Source organism: Falco punctatus, assembly GCF_963210335.1.
Source record: "Falco punctatus genome assembly, chromosome: 2".
Taxonomy (NCBI): domain Eukaryota; kingdom Metazoa; phylum Chordata; class Aves; order Falconiformes; family Falconidae; genus Falco; species Falco punctatus.
In genome coordinates, this window is record NC_137581.1 from 70,403,205 (window position 1) to 70,424,541 (window position 21,337).

The 21,337-nt window shown below is 42.6% G+C and overlaps 1 protein-coding gene and 1 long non-coding RNA gene across 2 annotated transcripts in view; one reads left to right on the forward strand and one right to left on the reverse strand.

Moving 5' to 3' along the window:
- Nucleotides 1-21,337, reverse strand: part of LOC308059664 — a 253,715-nt gene that overhangs the window by 98,273 nt on the left and 134,105 nt on the right. The gene's annotated exons all lie outside the window — the stretch shown is intronic.
- Nucleotides 1-21,337, forward strand: part of CRACDL (CRACD like) — a 77,040-nt gene that overhangs the window by 16,074 nt on the left and 39,629 nt on the right. Inside the window, exon 1 of the mRNA XM_080377289.1 lies at nucleotides 1-21,337. This exon is cut by the window's left edge and continues 16,074 nt beyond it; it is cut by the window's right edge and continues 13,292 nt beyond it. The gene's annotated coding sequence lies outside the window, so the exon portion shown is untranslated.

The following is a 21,337-nucleotide window of genomic DNA, read 5'->3' on the forward strand; positions in this document are numbered from 1 at the left end:
GGAGAAGGAGGAAAACACTTGCTTGTAGTATTACTTCCGTATTTCTTTCTTTCATAAGCCAGCAAAATGGATTAGAGACATTGTACTTGGGTCCTGAGGGATAACAGAGGCATCTCTCTTAACACAGAGGCTTTTAACATCTTTAGGGATATAATTCCAGTCAACTGCAATAGGATTGAGGCACCTAACCTGAAAATCCCATTGTACATCTTATCAGCTAATGATTCCTTTTCAGTGCAAGAGGTGATGGCTCCCATCTCTATCTTTAAGCATTCAATGACTCTGCAAACTTGATTCTCTAGAACTATATACGTAAAGAGCAGATGCTCAGAGTGGGTACTTTTGAACTTTGGAGCACTGGGTGTGCCGTGTCTGTATCATAGCTCTGGCTGGGTAGTAGCTGTATGTGTGTTATTTTCACCCTCTTTCCTTCTTCACATGTCTTGGTTTCAAGGAAAGGAAATTTGTTTCTGCAAGCCAAGAGGCAGCTGTCATACACCTTGGATATACCCCAGGTCTGAACAGTTTGGGTAGCTGGCAGGGAAGATGCATCTATACTATTGAACAACACAGGGAACGTTCCTGAATCAGACTGTCACTGATCACCTATCCTTTTGGGTTACTAGAACAGCCCTGGACACAGTCCTGGTTAGAAAGCCTGTTGATGTTTTCCAACAAGCAGTGTGGATGTAGTCACTCTCTTTGGAGGACCATGAGAGTTTAGCAGTCTGTTTTCAAGCCATTGGCTCCAGTGCCATAGAACAGCTCCGAGAGCATTTCATTTACAAGAACAGATGCATCCTGAGCCATGCCACAGAGGCTCCTAGGTATGGGCTAGGCTGTGTCAACCATTCCAAGCAAAGTGATTTTGTCCTTACCTTGAGAGATGTCAGTAGGTGAGGGTTTAGTTACATTAAGGAGGAGGGGAAATTGCCTCTTCTGTTTTGATGTCTTTTTTTAAAAGCACAGTTTTATTTTCTGTGCCAGCCTGTGGTGTATTTTTGTAGCACAATATGAATGATTTGTGTTTGATCCCACAGTTAGAGAGAGCACTTCCAGTCTGTAGGGCAAGAGAGGTCGTTTATATGTTGCTGTGAAAGGCTGTGGGAGCAAATGCTGAGCTTCTCACAGTCACAGCTGACACTTCTTTTAACACTTCTGAGCTAGAGGTAAGGTCAGCAGGCAGCAGGGTGCTGATAAGGGTAGGAGTTCACTGGAAGAAATAATATTAATCCAATTAACGCTTATTTCTGTCTTTCCCCCTGCCCCCCCTAAGATTATAACCCCTCACCCAAAGATGATCTAGCACAATGCTGTTCCAACAGCTGCTGTAAGCAGAAGACATTCTGGGTATAATTGGCCTCTGTACACTGATGACTGATCACATGAATCTGATAAATTCTTATGACAGGGTTTGTGGCTTTGAGGTTCACTGTAGAAGCCAGATTGTGCCTTATTTGCTGTTAAGGCTTAATAGAACTGCCCATTGATTTCTCTGCAGCCAGGTCCCCCAAGGGATTTATTCATTCAGGGATTAAAATTGTTCCACGGTTGTCTGATTTGTTTAAAGATCATGCATTACTCTTATTTGGAGACAGTGACCTCAAAAATAGCTGAAACCTTCTATTATCCTTATGTGGAAGGAAAAGGTATACAAAAAAATCATATTCTAGCTAATGAAGGCTTTTATGCCTCTGCTTTTGTACCTCCCTGCTTCTGCTTGCTTGAGTCAAAAATGAGTCGAAATATCCGCCTGATGAATTTGTTTGGAGTGGAAGGAAGCCAAGAATTATTTAAACAAATGCTTTAGCTTGACACTGAGTATGGAGGCTTAGTTTACCAAGCTGGAAAAGTGAGTATCTAGGCAGTTTTTGTGAGGCTTATATAGGGTGTGGGTCATCTTAAATGTCAGTTCCAATCTGTGTTACATATTTGTAGAGGAGCATATATTGTGAATGAATTGACACATTCTCCTTGTAAGTTTCATGTTTCCCTGAAACAACTGATTAGGTCTGAGAAACCGTGGCACACACTGCAATCAGCGGGGAAGCCTAAGGGACTTCAGGAAATCTGCTTTTCTATCTGCTGGATGGAATTTCACAGGTACCTGCTTCCCCTATACATGTGTTCGAGCACCGCGTTGGGTGCCACGATGGCATGAAGGTAACGTGTCTGGTAAGCTGGGCTGCAGCATACAGTGAGGATCGTTCCTGGCTCCTGTGGAAGATTGATGGAGTTCAGCACAGGAGAAGGGGGCCTTCTAGCACAGCTGCTGTGAGTGTTGGGTCCCGCTGGTTGGTGTGATGTGTGGCTGTCCCCCTGTCTGTGGCTGTATAACAGGCTCGCTAGCTTCTTTTGGTAGGTTTGCCGTTATTAATTCTTGCCACAACTGTGAAAGAAAACAACAAAACCCACCTGAAAGTGGATCTGCTACTGTTTCTTCTATTTCTGCACAGGCATTTGGGAACACAGTAGCATGTACAAATAAAAGCATGCTGAGGCAAATCAGAAGGAGGAATTGCAGCAAGGTCAGAATTGGGTTGTGACCCTGGATTCGCTTCAGTTCAGGCTGTCAAAACTTAGGTCAAAGCCAGGCAATTTTTAATAAGTTTTAGCTAATATTAATCTGGTGATGAAGCCAGATCCAATCCCGATAATTAAAAAACAACGCAAACCTTGATTCCATGGATGAAGTAGAATTCAGCTAAGAGGAGGAAGGCTTCTCTGAGCATCACTCCATATTCAGGGAAGTTTTTCCAACGACTATTCTTGCACTCTCTCAGACTCTCTGCTGCCTTTCCTGTATTGTTTTTTCCAAAAGAGTTCCTCCTTTCTTGCTTTCTTTCTTTCCCACAGAAACATCTCTGCTATACAAATATCTGCATTTTTGACAGCAATCTTAAGGGACATATCTGGCCCACAACATCTGTTGCTTCTTGCTGTGTATCTATAGATGATGGTTCTGTTGCTGTCATTATCTTCTTGGATAAAGAAGCTCTGTTGCATTTTACTCTTGCTCTGAATTACAGCCGTTGCTTCAGTAATGCATAACTCAGTCACAACAATAACTCGGGTTATTAGTTTTCCTTTTGACTTATAGCTTGAAATTTAAGGCAAGGAAGATGATAGGACAAAAAGAGAGACATTTCTTTCCTGGAAACAAGTTTAAATCATGGGTGTGTAATAATTTAATACAACATATCTGATATTCCAGGGTCCCCAAGTGGGCTTCAGCCCTTGAACAGGCAAAGTTCAAAGTTTTTATGGGACCGAAGGTTGGTCCACTTCAGAGATATATGAACCAAGTAAACGGTCAGGCTCCTCTCTGACATTTACAGTGAGTCCATAGTATATGGAAGGATAATGCTAGCTGGCCTACTCTTTTGACAAAATTATGCTCTTTCAGCTGGTTACCATCTCTTGTGTAACTCAGCACTGTTAGCACAAGCATATTTGGACTCTGGTGGAGTGCTTTAAGGAAATGCTATCTGCTTTAGAGTAAAAAGCTTGTTTCCACAATGTTTCTTATGGTGAGAGGATTTTTTAGTAAAAGCTAGTCCTGTGAATCCGATGCCAAATGACTCTGTGAGCAGACAGACTGTAAATTGTTTGTCATGTGTACGCAAAAGATTTGTGGTCAGTTTTCTTGAAACTTTGCGAAAATTTTCTCTGCAGCTCTTGCAGTGAGCCTGATATTGCAAGTTTCTTGGTCAGAGCAGAATAAGTAAATGGGTTTAATGACAATCAGACTGTAAGCTTTGAGTCTGTAATTCTGTAATTTTTATTCACATTGCACCAACTATCTGGTTTAATAACTAGCTCAGCTGCTTTGCGGTCTTATTCTGAATGAAAGCCACAAGCTGTAGCTCAATCACAACAATCATTTGGGTTATAAAAGAGGACTATGTGTGCAGATAGGCACATCTCAGAATGAACCTTCCTGTTGGACTCATGAGGACTTTGAATCTGTGGGTGATGGTGGTGGGACCCTCCTGCAAGGACTTCCTGGCTCCGTCTCTACAAACTGAGCTTGCAAATTCTGCTGAAAAGTATTTCGTTATTTTTCCAACCACATCTGCTCCTACAGCACTAAATTTTGTCAGCTGTATCTCTACAATATAAAGCCTCATTTCCTATTAGCTTTTCTTATCTGACTAGTTGTTATTTTAATAGCCTCCATTTCTGAAGCATAAGGCATAATAAAACTGGCCAATGTACAGTTTTCATCATAATAAGTTTTCATTATAATATTTATAAGTGATTAAACCATTTTATTTTCTTCATCTGCTCTTCAGGATGGAATTAGGCTGGAGTTTTCAATAGCACTCAGCATCATCCTAACTACTTTGCTATCAGATTTGGACTAAAGCTGAGAGCTTGTGTTGGCTCAGCCCAAGAGTCTGCTGTGGTGTCATTAAAATATTATATTTCACAACAGGTCTGTACAGTGTGTAGTGATCTGGAGACCGTATCTGCTTTAATAGGTTAGGGTAAGGAAGCAAAAGCCAGGTGAGCGAGCTACTGTGATAAGAATGTGCAAGTGGTTTACTTACGTGAGAAGGTTCTTAATCAAAATTAACTTCAAATTTTAACAAGTCTTCCTGACGTTTCTTATTAAACTCTCAGCCACTTTGCTTAGGAACAGCAGATTGTCAAATACCAGGGGAAACCACTTCAGTTTTTAAATGTTTTAATTAATCATGTTGGATGTGTAATGTCTGATAACATGCTGTGTGTTAAACCAGAACGCCCTGACAACTTTGTGCAGACTGCTTGAAAAGAGCGTTATTTACTTTGCTAAGTCAAAGCGCAGATCTGAATGCGTCAGAACCAAGGTTCATTGTGCAGCTGTAGCCTGCGTCTTGCATGTGGGGTGGACTTCAGTTACACCATCACAAGCTATTCATCCTTTTGCCCTCCTACTCAAATGACCTAAAAGTTACACCACCTGTTAAAGTTACAAGCAACTGAATATAATGAAGGAAATCAATACAAGTATCACTGTTATCTCTAATAAAATAACACTGGCTTACAGTGAAAGCTCAAAGGGAGGTTAATCAAGAAATAAAGACATTGTGTGCTGCATAAATCAATGCTGATTTCATGTAATTGTAAAAATGAAGGTATAAATTGTTTATATATAACTGTCAATTCCAAGACTTTCAAAACCAACTAAAATAGAGAGAAAATTACTTTTTCCTGAGCTTATATGTCATTGGAGAAATACAAGGTACTTAAGCCCCATTTTCTTAAAAGCACTGTGGAATTTAAGAACTTATTCCAGATCAGAAAAGTAGTTTGCTCTGCTGTATGATTATAAAGTCATAAAATATTTAGTAACAAGACCATGTCCAACTTATTTTAGAACAGACTATTGAAAAAATACCCTGTAGATAGTGTAGTATTGCATGGAAATAAAAGATATGTTTAAAAAAAGAAGGAGCTTTTCTGCTTCTGTTTGGATGTTCAGATGACTTTTTGCGTATGTTAGGGCTTTATTACCTTGGTTTTACTTTCTCTCCCGTTTTCTTTTTGATGTCACTGTTTCTTGCCTGTGGTGAAGCCCAGGGAGAATCTGCACCAGGAATGAGCCAGAGGAGTGGACCGTGTGCAGAGGGCTGTCAGACTCACAAATGGAATAAACTGGTGGCAGAGGCAGGAGAATAAGAAAAGGAGATAATTAAAAGTAACTGTATTTGTAATAGTTTTTCATCCTACTACTTCAAAGGCTATGCACAGCGACAGGGCAGATGGTGCCTATATCTTTTGTTCTTCTGTTTGGCTTCCTGCCTGGCAGCTCCGCACACAGGTACCCAGCAGACAGTCTGCAGCACTGCCTTCTCGCCTTGATGATAACTGGAAGGAAATGGATGGAGATGGTGGTTGTGCGAGGGTTGGTTTTGGGTAGACAGAGGACGGGAGCTCAAGGGATTGCCCTTTGAATCATTAAGAGTAATGCAGTAGGCACACATGGGAGGAGACTGGTATCACTGTGCATTGTATGGAGCTCCCAGTCATTTCATTGCTTACGCAATAGCTCATCCTTTCTCCCTATGTTGTCCTTCTAATGTCTGGAAGTAATAAGTACCCTTTATGTCTGAAGGTAATAGAACTTTTATGACTAGTTATAAAACAGTAAAGACTGTTAAACCTCGCCTAGAGCAGATGCAATTGCATCATCATGAATGTATTCAGAACATACCCATATACAGAAAGAGAAATGAGCTGTACTGGTACTTTGTACGCAAGTACTGTATACTGATAGCTGCATAGCAGGCCATTGTTTCTTTCTTTAGCTTGCATGCCCCAACTGACCAGCGTACGTCTTGGGCACTATACTGTATTGTGTATATTATAATGGGTTGTTGTAATATGACTGGGTGTGTTTGCATCAACATCAGCCTAGGTGGAACAATAGCTGTGAACATGCAGAGACACAGACCTTAGTACAAGCTAGACAAGCCCTTTGAGGGCTGAAGATGCCATATTGTTCTTTTTCCTCATTGCTGTTGTTATCCAGGGGTGACCATGGCCCCAGCCTAAATAATCTCGCTGTATAGTTTGAAAGCTAATTAGGTCTAATGCAAAATGGAAAAAAATAAAGCTCCTTTGTTCCCCAAGTCATCACTCTTTTCCCCAGGAGATCCCCTCTTGGTTACCATGGATATGCAGACTGGTGGTACAGTCTTCCTGCCCTTTATTCAGTACACCTACTAACATCTGTACCAGTGCAGCTTTCAAATATAGACCTGGCTTGTGCTGGATCTGGCTAGATCTGGTACTGTTTTACACATTTCTGTGACACATTGCTTTTGGCTGGTTGTCCTACCTTCTCGAGCAGATGTAACATTTCATAACTTGTCACTGAATTTTTATCCTTCCATTCATGATGGTGACAACCAGAAATCTGATTGTGAACCACTAATGTGAAGTACATAAAGCAGCTTGAGAATTTCAAGAAAGCTGTTTCTCAGCACCACTCCCTTGAACACAGGGTGGTGTAGGAAGTAACCGATTACACAAAGACCTGGAGCAGGTGGGTCAATGCAATACAGTTCAGTAGCGAAGGAATTTGCATTGCAAAAGAATTTATACATCTTGTTCTTCAGTTGCACTTGAGTCTAATTGCGCTTGATTTGACACTTACTGGGTAATTAGGGAAGCTTTCTTTTGGCTTCAATGGGCATTGGATCAGAGCTGCTGAGACCAAGGACACTGCACAGCTGGGATAGGTTTATTAGTTTCATAACTGCGGTTGGAAGCTCTGGAAAACTAGGACCTGCTCTATAGTGTCAGCATTTATCTAAACGTTAAGAGATCTAGATGCTGCAGACCTCACACTGTTCCCACTTACTTCACCATGTGATGCAAACCTGAGAGCAGGCAGGGTATTCAGATGTCAGCTGAGCCACCAAAACCACAGGAGAAACAGAAAAAGGCAAGTGTATATGCATATTTAAGCACACGGGAAGGCCCTGAACTAAGGAGTTCTCCAGCTTTTGTTCACTTAGACTGTTTGGATAAACTGTGGGTCTTCTGTGGCATTCAAATATGAAATGAAATAAATATTTTTTCATGAAAGCATTAGTTTTTTCAGTCTTTAAAATACCTTTAAGAGAGAGCAACAATAATATTGAGAGGATTAGAAAAAGTATTTGTTGAGCACGTTGCTGTGGCTATGATTCTGTGTCCGGAGCCACGCGCGATCTTCTCAAGTATGAATAGCACCAAGCTTTTCACTGCTCTTATTATTTAATTGCATTCTTGCAGCGTTCAAAGGACTCAGCCAGCACAAGGAGCTATTGTGCTTGGAACTGTGCAAACACTCAAGAGACAGAATCATCTCTAAAAAATTCTGAATTTAAAGTAACAAGATGAGTAAAACATGCGCGTTCAGGCAACTCGGTAATACTTTGCTGTTAGGTATTTGTGGGGTCATAGCAAGACTTTTGGGCACTTTTCCCTTCCTCCTCCCTCTGTGCTGCCTCTTTCCTCTTCCTCACACCTTTCCCAGCCAGCTGCTGTTGCAGTTTTGCAAACCCCTGTCCTGGCCTTTCCTTCTCCCCTGGAGTGCTGCTCAGGCTGGGTACCCTTACTCATGTCAGTCATTTCACAAGAGTCCTTGGACATTGTCACTGAAAAGAGTAAGGCAGTTGCTGAAGACTCTGGAAAATGATTCGGAGGTTCTAAGTCAAGGTTTTTTTCCACACGGCATTTGTTTCTTTTGGAAGTGCACATGCTATTCTCTGCCACACAACATGGTGTCTTCTCTTTGTACAAGGCCACACGGTGCCAGCTTTGCGGGCTGCAAATCCTGCTTCCAGGCAATAGCCATGACAGAGATCATTTTCCATCATTGAGAAAACATGGTTTGCTTCCTCTCGGTACTTGTCTCTTGCTCTGGCTTTGTGCTTTGTTTCCTCTTACAACTTTGCTCCTGCAGTAATGGCTCTTAAAGGCACAAGGATAAAACTCCTGTCGGTGGAGCGAGGCCTTACCCAGACCTGCTGGTCTGCCTGCCATACTATTTTGGATGCCAAGTTGACAGCAAGAATGAATCAATGCCATGAGATTGAAAAGCAAGGGTATCATTTAGATGTTTGGACCAGCAGATGGCAAATGTAGAGGAAAAAAAAATCAATCTAAGAGTCAATCCAGGGAGCAGACATTAAATAAAGCCATCTGGCAAGCATATGAGGGGAATGAAGATGAGACCAAGTTCTGCTTTAAGTATCTGCTCACAACCAAGAGGAAGTTGTTGGGAACTTGTGCCTTGGGAGAGCAGACTTTGACCCTATAAGAAGTTCTGTGGAAGCGTCAAAACCTTTGGCAGCATTTGAGGACCTATAAGAAAGACGATAAACTGCCAAGCAGAGAAAGCCTAAGCAGCAGCAGGATTTCTGCCTGTGTGAGATCCTTGTGATGCTCCACGTAGAACAGTGAATACAGGACTGCTTGATCCCCACAATGGGATTGAGAAGACCGCATCTAGGAATGTGGTTTGTAGAAAAGGACTAAAAAGAAAAGCAGGGAGTAAGCAAAGAGGGTGATCTAATATATCCCAAATTCTGAAAGGCATTGATAAATCTGTTTTTATGCCAATGCCATGGCAGTTTGTTACTTTGCCCTACTGCTTTTATTCCCAGAGAAGAAAGATATATGTGGTTTTGTACTCAGGCTTTTAAGTAATGTTTCAAAAGAGAAGCATAATTCATTGAAAAAAGGAAGTGGTATCTTACATAAGTGCCCAGCCTTTCTTTTGGAAACTTGCTCTCAGGGAATGTGATTTCAAAGCCCAGAAGTCTAGCAGATGTTATTACTATTTCTGTTTTACAGGTCAGTGCTTTGGTTTTTTATACTCTTGAGAAATGCACACAGCTGCTAGCCTGTCTTTTAAATTATAAGAACAAGTCTATTCTGTATCTTAACTTACAAATGTGGTTAGTTTTTCTTCCTGATAAAATGGGGGGAACTGTGGCACATCTTGAAAATTCAGATTCTCTAGTAACCAACAATTTTGTGGGCAGAATTAGTCATCTTATTCCCCTAAAGAGCAACGGTGGATCATTTTACAATGGATTTGGTCTTGGTATCCAGACCTGTGTTATCAAACAGAAAAAATAATGCCAGCACTCAGACTTTACTGCAATAAAAGGAAAAAAATTGGTATTGTAATGTCATTTCTTAATGCTGCTATTGATAATACGGTTCATGTCAATAATGATGTAGTAGCTGTATTTTGTGTGTTAACTGTTTCAGACAGTTACTTGGAAAAAACTCTCACCGAACAAATTTTTCAAGGATCTACTTCCTTTCCATCTCATCTGTGTTGTTACTGATTAGTTATTGTATCCGAGAAAGTTGTCTTTAGTTTCCCTCAGCATCTAATAGCCAGACTAACAAAAAGGCAGTATTTCTGTCTCTCTGCTCAGATGAATAATTCATTGCCCTGCACTTTTTGTGTAAAGTAAATTTGAACTGTTTCTTTTGTGAAGATTATTTACAAGAGAATCAGGGACACACAGAAATTTATTTCCTGCCTTCGAGTATGTCATTATCTTTTTACTGAGGGGGAAGTAATAGTTTATCTCCGTTAAATTTTGGTTAAAGAATTTGCTATATCTAGTATTAGAGGGATGGTATCCTTTAATTGGGGAAGTCAGAGTCTGGCAGGTTTTCAGTTCTGTTCTGCTGTTATTCTCCCCAGCTCAGATGAACAATGGGCTGGAGGGATGCTGGCAGTGTTGCTTGGTTACAATTCATCAGTGTGAATCAGTGCTTCAGGCAGCTCCTTCTGCGTCTGAACAACCGGGAGACTTCTCGGTACTGTATTACTGATGTATGCGGAGATGTGACCAGATTACGTACTATCTCAATTACTGTAAAACTATACCTTTGCAGAGAGATTTGGACAGCAGAATTTGATTTTCAGTGGTTGAAGTCAGGCAATTTCAAACTGTCTGTTTCACATGGCTTTACAAATACGTAGCTGAGTAAAGCAAATTTTTAACAACATATTTTGTTGCAAGGTATGTTTGATGAGTTTGGTGCATCAGCATCCTTCTGTATTCATCAGGAAGTTTAAATCCTTCATTAAGTGTCTTCCCCTGGAATAGACATGTGCCTTGCTGAAACTTGCCTGCAGGCAAAATGAAGCATGGAAGAGGAACTGACACCTTCCTCTTACTCAGTGCATTTGGCCATATCTTAAGCCGGCATAAAATGAAGCTGGTGGAGTTATGCCAGTTTAGACAATCAGAACATGTGGCAGGTTGTTTTTAACACTATGGAATGGCTTTTCTGTACCCTACCCAGATCCATTTTACTACTCACCCATTCTTGCTGTTCAAGACATGACCAGAGGAAATGTTAAGAGGGTGGAAAGGTGCCTAGTTTGGGCTTTCCTTTGCATCAGCAGCATTATTGCCATCTACATCTTTTGTCTAACTTTTATATAAAACTGCTTTATAGTTTTGCAGTTCTCACTGTTTTATTGCCTGTTATCACTCTGCTCCATGTACCATTCACATCCTCTTTTTCACCCAGGAGAAGTTTAAAACTTCCAATGAGCCTTCACAGCATTTTGTTTATGCTTGAAAACACCTGAAGAAGTCAATGGCTGTACGATAAGTGGCAACTTTGCCAAGAGTGTCAGTGACAAATCACTGACTGAGCTGTTTGCTCATCTGTGGCCAGAAGATTGCCAGATTCTGGCACCTACCTCAAGCACTGTTGTCTTCACCAAGTATCTCCTGTGGTTCTCTACCCACATACCAGTCCTTGTCTTCAAGCCTGTATACGGAAAAATCCAGAAATATTTTTCTCATCTTCCTCCTCTCCTTTCACATCAGAAATTCTTGTCCCTGAGAGGCTTTCCCCTCTCCCTCTTTCTTTTAGGCTTAGCAATTCTCCATTTTTTCTTAAATCTTCCATACCTGTGTCTTTAATTTTCTCTTTGCCTCTACTAAGGGCCTCATTATTGCAAGCTTATATTTGCCACACCTTTCTTTTTGCCAAGCTTCCTCTGTCTTCTCTAATTTCTGCTGTTTAGTGTCAGCTTGTTTCATCACTGAACATCAAGGACATTTGGAAGAATGTGCAGAAAAAAATGCACTGAAGTGACAGCACTCCACTTGGTTTTCAGAAGAATCTATAGTAAAAAGATGAATCTAGCACTATCTAAAATGCAAGTATTTCTATGAGTAGGTTCTCTGCATCATTGTGCCGTCTGTTGATGGTATCTTTAAGATGGCCTTTCATAAAGAAAATTGTTTCAGAATACCTGCACTACTTCAAATACAGTTGCACAGCACCAAAGTAGGGTTTCTCAGTGGCACTCAATATATTGTTAGATGATCAGCTTTTCTTTAGCAGCAGGTGAGTATATATTTAACATCTTAAATTTTCAGTTTGTTTCCTCCAAGTGCTGCTTGGTTATCTGTGAAGGTTTTTGTATTGTGACTCTCTTTAAAACCTGGATTAATTCAGCTTTGCTGCTCCCCAGGTCATGACATCTGTAACTGTTTTGTGTGGAAATTTAAGTGCTTTTGCGATAGGACTTAACACTGAGCTTTTCCTATTTCTGCAAGAAGATGAAAGAAGGGAAATGAAGAAAAGAACTGTAATTTTCCTATCAACATGATGGGTATTTGCTCTTGTTCAGAAAGGTACTTGAAGCACCATAATACTCATCTGCTTTTCGGCAGTTTTAATTGTTGCAGGGATAGACTGATTTCCTGGGTAAATACAGATGTTTATGGGGGAGGGAGAGATTTCAAGCATAAGGTCTGTTGCCTGACCTGGAGCCTGTGTTGAACACAGCTGTATTGGGCCACTGAACCTGGCTGTACGTTACAATGAGAGGAGAGCCTTTTTGGGGTTGCACAAATTTCTGCATTCCATGTCTGGAATTTCTGCAGACACTTTCGTGCATTTCTTTTCCATTAAAACATTGCTTTGTTTGTAACAGATAGAAGGCTGGTGTAGGTTGTGGAGTAATTCCTTTTTAAGGCCATAGCTGGTTTTCTCTAGACATGACAGGCCAGCCCTCCTGTGCTTGAGACCCTTCTTTAAAAGAAGTTTAAACAATGTGGTGGCTGGGTAGTAGCTGTACCTACTGCAAATCTCTCATGCAGAGAGTATGCCCTACAAAGCTGATAGTGGAGCTACTGCCCTGGTTGGGCTGCAGGTCTTCACAGATATTCCTGTCCGGGACTGGCAGCATGCACCCGAGCAAGGAGGGAACTGCTCACATGTGAGAATGTTCCCAGATACGATGGAGAGGTGTCCAACCGGAATGAAAGGGCTTATTTCTGCTCTGACGCCTCTCGTCCCTCCTGACCTCACTGCCCCCTTCAGCCTGCAGGAGCCATGCCGTGCATGGTGTGTGCAGCATCACTTTCTTGCTGTTTTTGCCAAGAGGATGGATGTTCCTTAGAGTCAGTAGAAAGCAAACAGGCATTTTTCTCAGGTAATCGGGTCTGTGTGAGACATTTATGTTATGTTGCGTTTGAGGAGTCATTATTTCCTTCCGCTATACAGGATAACTAGGGTGAGGTGTACCCCATCCAAGGGACCTGGAGGTGCTTTAGCTTTTCAGGTCTAGCTCAGCTTTTCTAGAAAATGTATGCCGAGGAGGCTGCAAGCTAAATAGAGTAATTAATACAATGGCATGGCAGTAACTTAAAATATTTAAAAGATCAGAAAATGCAGAGTTCTTGTGTCATCATTAACTTTCCTGATTTGCTTCACTTCAGTTTTCTATGTTATGAGTTTGGCTTTAGATTATGCATTGTAGTGGAAGTGTCTAGGATAACCTTGATTTCTTGATTTTCATATGTTTAATATTCTGTCATTGCATTTGTTAATGTTGAGGCTGTGTGCATGGTGGGTGATTTCTTCCATTTTGTTTAATGACCAACTCTGAAATACAAAGATCTTATTTTAATGTAAAAACTTTCTAGTTCCATTGGCATGAAGAACAGAAAAGTCACTCTCTGTTTTTGCACGTGTGCTTCCCATTTTCACAGCAGGTGCCTTTTGTTGTAAAAATGGCTCAGCTGCTGTCCCTTGGTCCTGGGTGGTGCTATGTGGTGGCCTTTGCAAAGCCAGAAGTAACTTTTTGGCATGTCCTTGCCTTTCCAGGAAGGACCCAGCTAAGCTTCCTGAGCAACGTAAGCCTCCGCTAAGAATTCAGGTCAGGATCTCCCTGCTTGTCTCCTAGCAACTCTGGGATACTGGTGCTTTCTCCTCTGACTGACTCCCTCGGCGTTAGATACAGGGATCACTTGGTGAAGGGATTGGGCAGTGCTAATAACTCACACTTGGGAAGGCAGTGTAGCCTAGTGCTGGGTAACTGATGAGATGCAGGGTGCGCTATCCAAGTCAGACTGAATCAAGACTTTCAGAACCCTCCGTGCAAATCTGAAAGTGCCTCTGCTGGTTTTGCTACCACTTAAATGTCTGGCGAGATGACAGATTCCTTTTGAAACACCAGTAGTCTTCTGTGTTACCTTGAATCTGGCAAACAGGAACATACGCAGGTAAGCAGCAGAAGGAAGTTTATTTCTGAGGTGCTTTAAAGGTTGTTTTCCTACAGGTGTAATGTGTTTCTTGGTTACACAGATGCACAACATTCACTTGTGGAAGTATTGACCTGCCTTTGTGCTTATTAAAGTTTTATCGGGTGGTAAGTAAAAAAAGTTAAGTGGAAAGATGAACTGTCTTCCCTAGTTCCTTGTAGTGTCTGTTTATGAAGTGTTGAAAACAACCTTTAAATCTCTCTAGTTAATCTATTGTAGAATTGGCTAATGAAAAATCCTTAAGTGATGAAGTGTTGTTAGTTGCCACGCTCTCGCTGCAACTGGTTCTTTGTAGCACATTTACAAAACGGAAAGCAGCAAGTCCTTCTAACTATGTATTGTTTGCAGAGGTTGGCAGCCATTGCCTCTGGTTGGTAATACAACGGGATTTGTTAATGCTTTTTGTCTTCCTCTGATAGATTGCAAGTAGAAACCCTTTGACAAATATAAAAATTAAAGCGATGTGCTGTACTAAAAAAAAATCAGGAAAAAAAAAATTGTCTTCCCTGTGCTGTAGCCTCTCTTCTTTACTCACAGATACCAGAGATGGTACGAATTAAACCAGAGTATGTTCGCATCTAGTGCTGGTACAGTGCTGGCATGGTAATTTTCTGAAGGACCACTCCTCACAGAAAATACAGGTTTTGTATTTGGAAAAATGTGGAGATTAATGTCTCCAGGTGCATAACAGCTATTTAACTTGCCTTCTTCAGAAGTCTATAAACAGTATGTTACAGCTCTTCAGCGATATGATTTGGTACAGCTCAAATTAACTTCAGCGGAGGCCTGCTGAGTGACGTCAGCCAAAGATCTGGCTGCACAACTCGGGGACAGGTACACCACAAGTGGATTCATAGGCTTTTTGCACAGGAGGCTGTAGTGGTGGATTCTGAATAGGGACATAAAAGACTGGATTATTCTTAAGCTGTATGTTTTAATTATTTCTAATATGAAGCTGTTTAATTTGAGTGCTGACTCTAAGGCGTTCAGGGGCTGATTTCTTCAGAAAGACTAAGTGCAGTTTCATTTGATATTTTCCACACTTAGTATTCAGAAAAACAATTCCCAGGGTCTCACATTGCAAACCTGGATACAGCGATTGCTTTTCAAAGTGTGCGTGTTCTGTTTGGTATCCCAAGCTTTTGGTCTTTAGCATACATATGGGAGAGCTCATATATCCATATCTAGGACCCACAGTGTATGCATCCACTTAAGAAGAGAGAAAAAAATCTATACCAGGGCAGGGTCTTCATGCAGTTCAGGATGTTCCATACTACAAAAGGCTCTCCCAAGTGTGTAACTTCACACTACTGTGTGTTTAAGCGATGCAGGACAGAGAAGGAGAAATATCTGAGGAGGAGCTTCACATTTCATTTAATTGTTCTGGTCTCGAGGTCATCAGCTTTCAGGAGACAGTTAACAGCAGAAACCTTTTTAGTCACTTTGATCTAGCTGTTTTAGTAAAGCAGCACCCTCAGAGGATAGTGTGAGACCCGAGAGATTAAGTTGTCCAGCACTGCCTTATCTTTCCTCTGTTCACAAAGCCTTATAGTGTCCTTTTAGTAATGCTCTTCTGCCAAAGATGGGAGCTGTTAGGCATCGCGTTCCCTCCTCATCGCCATGACTCACAACTGTTTTTAAAATGCCTGAAAAAATGTTGGAAGGAGGCTCCTAAGCAAAGAGGGTCAGATTTTCCTCAAGCTTGAGCTAGTACATTTGCCAACTGCATGTAAAAGGCTAAATATTTTCCTGTTACACCTACACCAGAGACACTCTGCAGATATACAGACGGCTGAGCCCTTGCAAGTCCAGCTGAGGAAGTGTATGCTGGTGCTCTGGGGTTTGAAAAGAATCTGGAATGGGTCCTATAGTCTGGTATTGGCAACCAGCATCAGCAATCTGGGTGGCTGGATGTAGGAAAGAGCCAAGTCTGGGGAGGTTGTTGGAACACAGACCTTGCACAGAATGGCATTTCTTGGTAGTAGATGGCTCAAACATGTCCTTGAACTCTGCAGTAGAGTGCGGGCTAGAGGTGGAAGGTGAATGCTTTCCTCTCTGCCTGTCTGCCAACCTGTCCAGGTCTAACCAGGAGCTGGGCAGCTTAAATTCAAAGAGTGACCTTTGTGTCACCTAGCTATAGAGGCTGCCTGGGATCCACTGTCCAGTTCTGGGCATCTGGCTGCCAAAAGGGGTGAGCTCGGAGTGGGGTGGGTGCAGAGAGGGTTAGTAAGACGGCCAGGGGAATGGAGAGCTTATCTCTGGGAGGAAATTAAGGTGCCATGGCTTGTTTGACTTTGCAGATGAAGGCTGAAATGGGAAATGGCCGTCTTCTCTACCCATTGCAGGAGAGAAAAGCTGATTCAAGGAAAATATTGCACTGGCACAAAAATAGACAAATACAGACTTGCCATCTAGTCTGGGAATTTCTAACCATCAGTTACACAGTTCTGGAATAATATTTCCGTCAAAAGGATGGGGAAAATGGAATAGTTTTAAAAATAAGAGTTTAATCAGCTTGTGAAAGGATTATATGGAGTATTTGCCAGCAACAAGAGGGCACTGAATGCTCCGAAGTCCCCTCTGGTAGTACATTCCCAAGTTTTATCCTGAGACACCTATGTGAAGCTCAAAGATTTAAGTGTACCAAAACATGCCGTTCCTCAGGAGACTTCACCATATGAGAGAACTGGAAAGGTCCAGGCAATGCATGGAGCCTATGCACCGGGAAGGGTGTGATCCATCTAATAGGGATACATCTCGCAAAAAAACAGAGCTGAAGAGCCTTGGCGGGCAAGATGATTTATTACTGGCTTTGGACCTGTCTAAGGGATCAGAGAAAGCCAAGAAGTGCTGGGGTCCTTCAAAAGTGCCATGAGACTGGTTGTTTTGGACATGAGTTTTGAATTGTTGCTGTAAGTAGCTCTGTACACAGTTTTTTCTCCTGCCTCTCTGGGAAAGCAAGCGAGACACAGCAGTTTGAGGTGGGGAATTTCCTCCCCAGGAGTGGTGAAATAGCCCTGGAGGTCTGTGCCACGCCTGAGAGACAGATTGTGCCTGAATGAAACCAGTGGTTTTAGTCTGCACCACCTGACTTGGTTGGGATCATGGCAGACCCACAGGAGGTGGGAGGAAAGCCCACACAAGCAGCTTTTACTTTCTGAGCTTTGATAAGGCATGTTGCTCTGCCACCCTCTCTCCCAATGATGTCCCTTTTGCTCCCCATGGGGAGGTTGTGTGCTTCTCTGCTCCTCTTCCGATGTCTGAAAGAGCATACCCTTGAGTTAGGTTTTCCTAGGGCCTGAATGCCAATGCCATTTAATTTATGAATACCGCAGTACATTTTGTTGTGCTTGTTTCAATCAGGCAGAGCTCAAGTACTGTACAGTCATGTGTAAAGGTGATGGCAGATGAGAGCTCTTTATGTCGTGCTGGATTTCTGCAGCCCACTTGTGCTATCTCTGCCAAATTGCAGGCAGGAAATTTTTGAATTAATGACAAATATTTCCCAACAGTAGTTAGTTAAGTGCCTGCACATGTTAAATTAACCATAATAATCTTGTCATAGTCATAAATTAATAACCTGCATCTCATCAGGCTTTTGAGTATTGAAGTAAAACATTTGTGGTGTATTCAAAGAAGGGAGCCTGGGGACAAGTGGGATAAGTCTGCGAAGGGGTCTTTTCCATTCTGCCCCTTTTAAACATCATTTTCAGGTTCCTTTGTTGTCTTTGGGGCTTACTTGGTGTGGGGGATAAGACAGTGGGGATGGGAATGCGGAGGACCTAACCATGAGCTGCTAGGTAACCCTGGTTTCCCTCTATCTTCTCTTTTCCTCTAGCTTCTCCCCAGAGGAAGGTGATTTAGACCTATTAATATCTGAAGTGTCTTCTTTTCTCCATTGCCCAGAGGGAGAGGCAGCCAGGGACAAATCTTAAACCAGAGAAGGGTTTCACAAGGGAAGTGCTCCTCAGGTCAGAGTGGCAGAAACGAGAAGAGACTGAGGGCAGGTGATGGTATGGGAAAAGGGGGACATTTCTCTCAGTGTATTTCCCACCAGTAGTCCATGAGACCACTACCAAGGGAAATCCAGGGAGCAGGATCCAGTTCCCTTTGCCTCCTGCTTTTCTCTGTGCCACAGGGTGCCATAGGGAGCTGGGCCCTGGACCAGAGAGGTCACCTCAGTCTGCACCATCGGCTCCAGAAGAGCTGGAGCAAGGAACAGGCCTGGAGCTGAGCATTACAGACTCACTCTGGTCCCTACTCTGAGAGGTGCTTCTTGAAGGACATTGGGAAAAGCATTTAATCTCTCCATACTCAAGTTGTAGGGTGATTGTCATCCCAACATTGTATATGTATGGACTGGTTTAGCATAAATTCATCATGGTAGGCTTTGTAGTGGTAAATGGAAACAACTGTATCTTTGTAATACAGTTTCTTGAAAAGCCATGATGTTCTCCAGAAAGTCCTACATGGCTTGAGGTCGGGGACAGGTCTGAATCTCAGGTCTTTCAGAGAGCTGCAAGAGCTGCCAGCTGCCTCTTCCACTCTCTTGTTCTCTCCACCTCCAAGTAAAGTGGCAGCATCATGATAACATCAGCGCTGTTCTCTAAATAGCAGCTGGCTTCTGCCAGGCCAGTAACGCTCCCCTGCTGCAGTATGCATCCCCAGCACGCACGCTGCAGGACTTCACTTCTCAGTCCCTCTCTTCTCCCGACTCCCCACCATACCCTGAACTGCCTGTATCCTGTAATGGCCAGCCTAGAGGCTCATCAGGGCTGTGCCTGTGCTACAGGTGTACTGGCTGCTCAGCTGCCTAGCAAGAGCTTTTCTGCAGTGGAGATTCTGCACGATCACCATTTTTTACAAAACTGGTAGGAACTTTATAGCTTCAAGATGTGTCTCTCCATTGAACTCAGCTGAAAAGGACCAATGATTTTGAAAGCAGTGGGGAAACAGGAAAATGGAGCAGGGTAGACAGCGCAGTCACATAAGTGTTGTTCCCTTAGGAAATCAAACCTCAGTAGCAGCATCATATAGTGATGCTTATCACCTGTCCTCCTGCAGTGGTTTAAGATGAAAGTGATGTCAGGGATCCATCTGTTTTGCAGATGAGAGAGGATGCAGGGTTGGTGTGACACTGTGACTGGTAGCGTGTTCTTCTGCTGCTCTGCATAGATAAGGGGCAGGAGCCTTCCCAGTGACTATGTCCCTTACTGTTATAAACCCCCAGGGAAGGTTTGAACTCTTCAGTGCTGTCCTTTCTTGTACTTTCTCGAGTCCGCTCTCCTGATCTTGTTCTGCATGTTAACATTTTCGCATATAATCTTCTGAGTATATGAGCATACATGCTCACTGTTACTTGTCCTGGACAAACTGGCACGTACAAATGCTTTCTGCTTCCCGGTTCAAGGGAATGAGTGGGCTTGTGCTGGTGGTGTAGGGTTCGCTAGAGGCTTGGCTCTGGACCTCTGACAAGGCATCAGTAAAAACTATTAAGCTTCATTCAGGGGATTGACTTCCAAAAGTCTGGAAGTCTGAAATGGCAACTGGAGGTGAAACGTGCAGTGACTCGCCAGAGGTTGTTTTCACTGAGATTATTGCTGCAGGGAAGAAGTGAAGGGGAAAATGAGAATCTGAGCAAGTGGCAGTTATTTCCGTTTGCTCATATCCTTGTTTTGGAGCACAGAGTGTGGTTTGGATCACAGACCTGCAAATATATGGGGAGAGAAGAGCTACAGGAAAATACTTCCTTTCTTTCAAACACAAAATAGCAAATATGGCCTGAATGGATAGCAAGAATGAAAAGTTTGCAAATATGTGTCTTGAGGTAGTAAATGACAAAAAATTAGGGCTCTTGCTTTTGTGAAATCTTGATTGTGTTTTTCATATAGAGTGGAGGGAGGTTCAGAGCAAAGATGAAAGGACTCAGCAATGTTGTTTATTGTGGCGTGGTCAGAAAGCAACCTTCCAGCCTGTTCACGTAAGAAATTGCTTGCATTAGGAAGACTGCCCAACTTAACTGGACTCCTACCTGAAACTCGTGTGGTAGCCATGTGTTGCTGTGAACTTGCATCAAAAATCTTTTTTTCTGGAAGTGATCTGAGTATTACTCGGGTGGAGGAAAGAGAAAGGAGCCCATGGCTTGTCTTTCTCCCATCTAGGCTCAAGAAAATTGTTATCAATTGAAAACCAAGAAGGGACTAAGTTAAGAAGGGTCAAAAGAGGCTAAGTAAGGTCCTTCCCAATTAAAAACCTGCCACATGTATCGCTTCAGAGTGAACCTTGTACAATAGTTAGACAAGAGGCCATTCAGCTTTGCATTTGGCCTGTGGGGTTTAACGCAACAGGAATGTGGAATGTGTTTACAAGGTAGCAGTTATTGCTGAAATATGTGAGTGCTGTTGCCTGGGGAAATTTCAGAAGACTGAGATTGCTCTGATAGCGGCTGTACCTCTTGGATGGTCCGTGTAGATGCTGGGGAGAAAACTGGTCTCTGAGTCGGCAGTCAGAGCCCTGCAGAGGGAATGCAAGGGAAGATGCTGCCCTTCCCCACTGCCTCCCGCTGCCTTCCCGTGGCTCCAGTTGGATCTCACTCCATCCTCGCTGCTTCTTTGTGCTAGGATGACCCAGGAGGGCGAACAGGTCCTTGGGCTGGAGACATGGCTTCTTGTTATCCGTGCATCCGAGGTGACTCCAGGTTAGCACACGACTGCAGCTGGTTTGGCAGAGCGGTGTGGGCTGAAACAAGGCAAAGCCGAGGGAGTGCTGAGGACAGAGGGCCCCTGATGGCATCTTTCATGGGCAGCTCCTGGAACAACCTGCTTGTGTTCTGGCTAGTCTCAGCTGGTAGGCTGCTGTATCTATGCCTGGAAGGGCTCAGACATCTCTTAGCAATTCGTTCTCTTTGCATTCCTTATTTTCTTGCTTTTTTCTTTGCTTTAAATATCCAACATGAAAACTATTTTGCACATAGTTCATAGATGATCCCAGTGATTATTTCATCATTCCAGCATAGGAATTCCCAAGGAACCCAGTAAAGCCCAGTCTAGTCTTTTTATTTCATGTACTTTTGTCATTACTTGTGTTTGGCCGAACTGGACTGTATTTTTCATCACACTAATGGCAAAATATTTGGAAGTAGGCCTGGGATATAGCTATATTCTGTGTTCAGATGAACCTGACATTTGAAAAGATTTGTCAGTAACTTTTAAATAAACTTAATTATACTGTTGAAATGACACTGTTGTCTACACCAC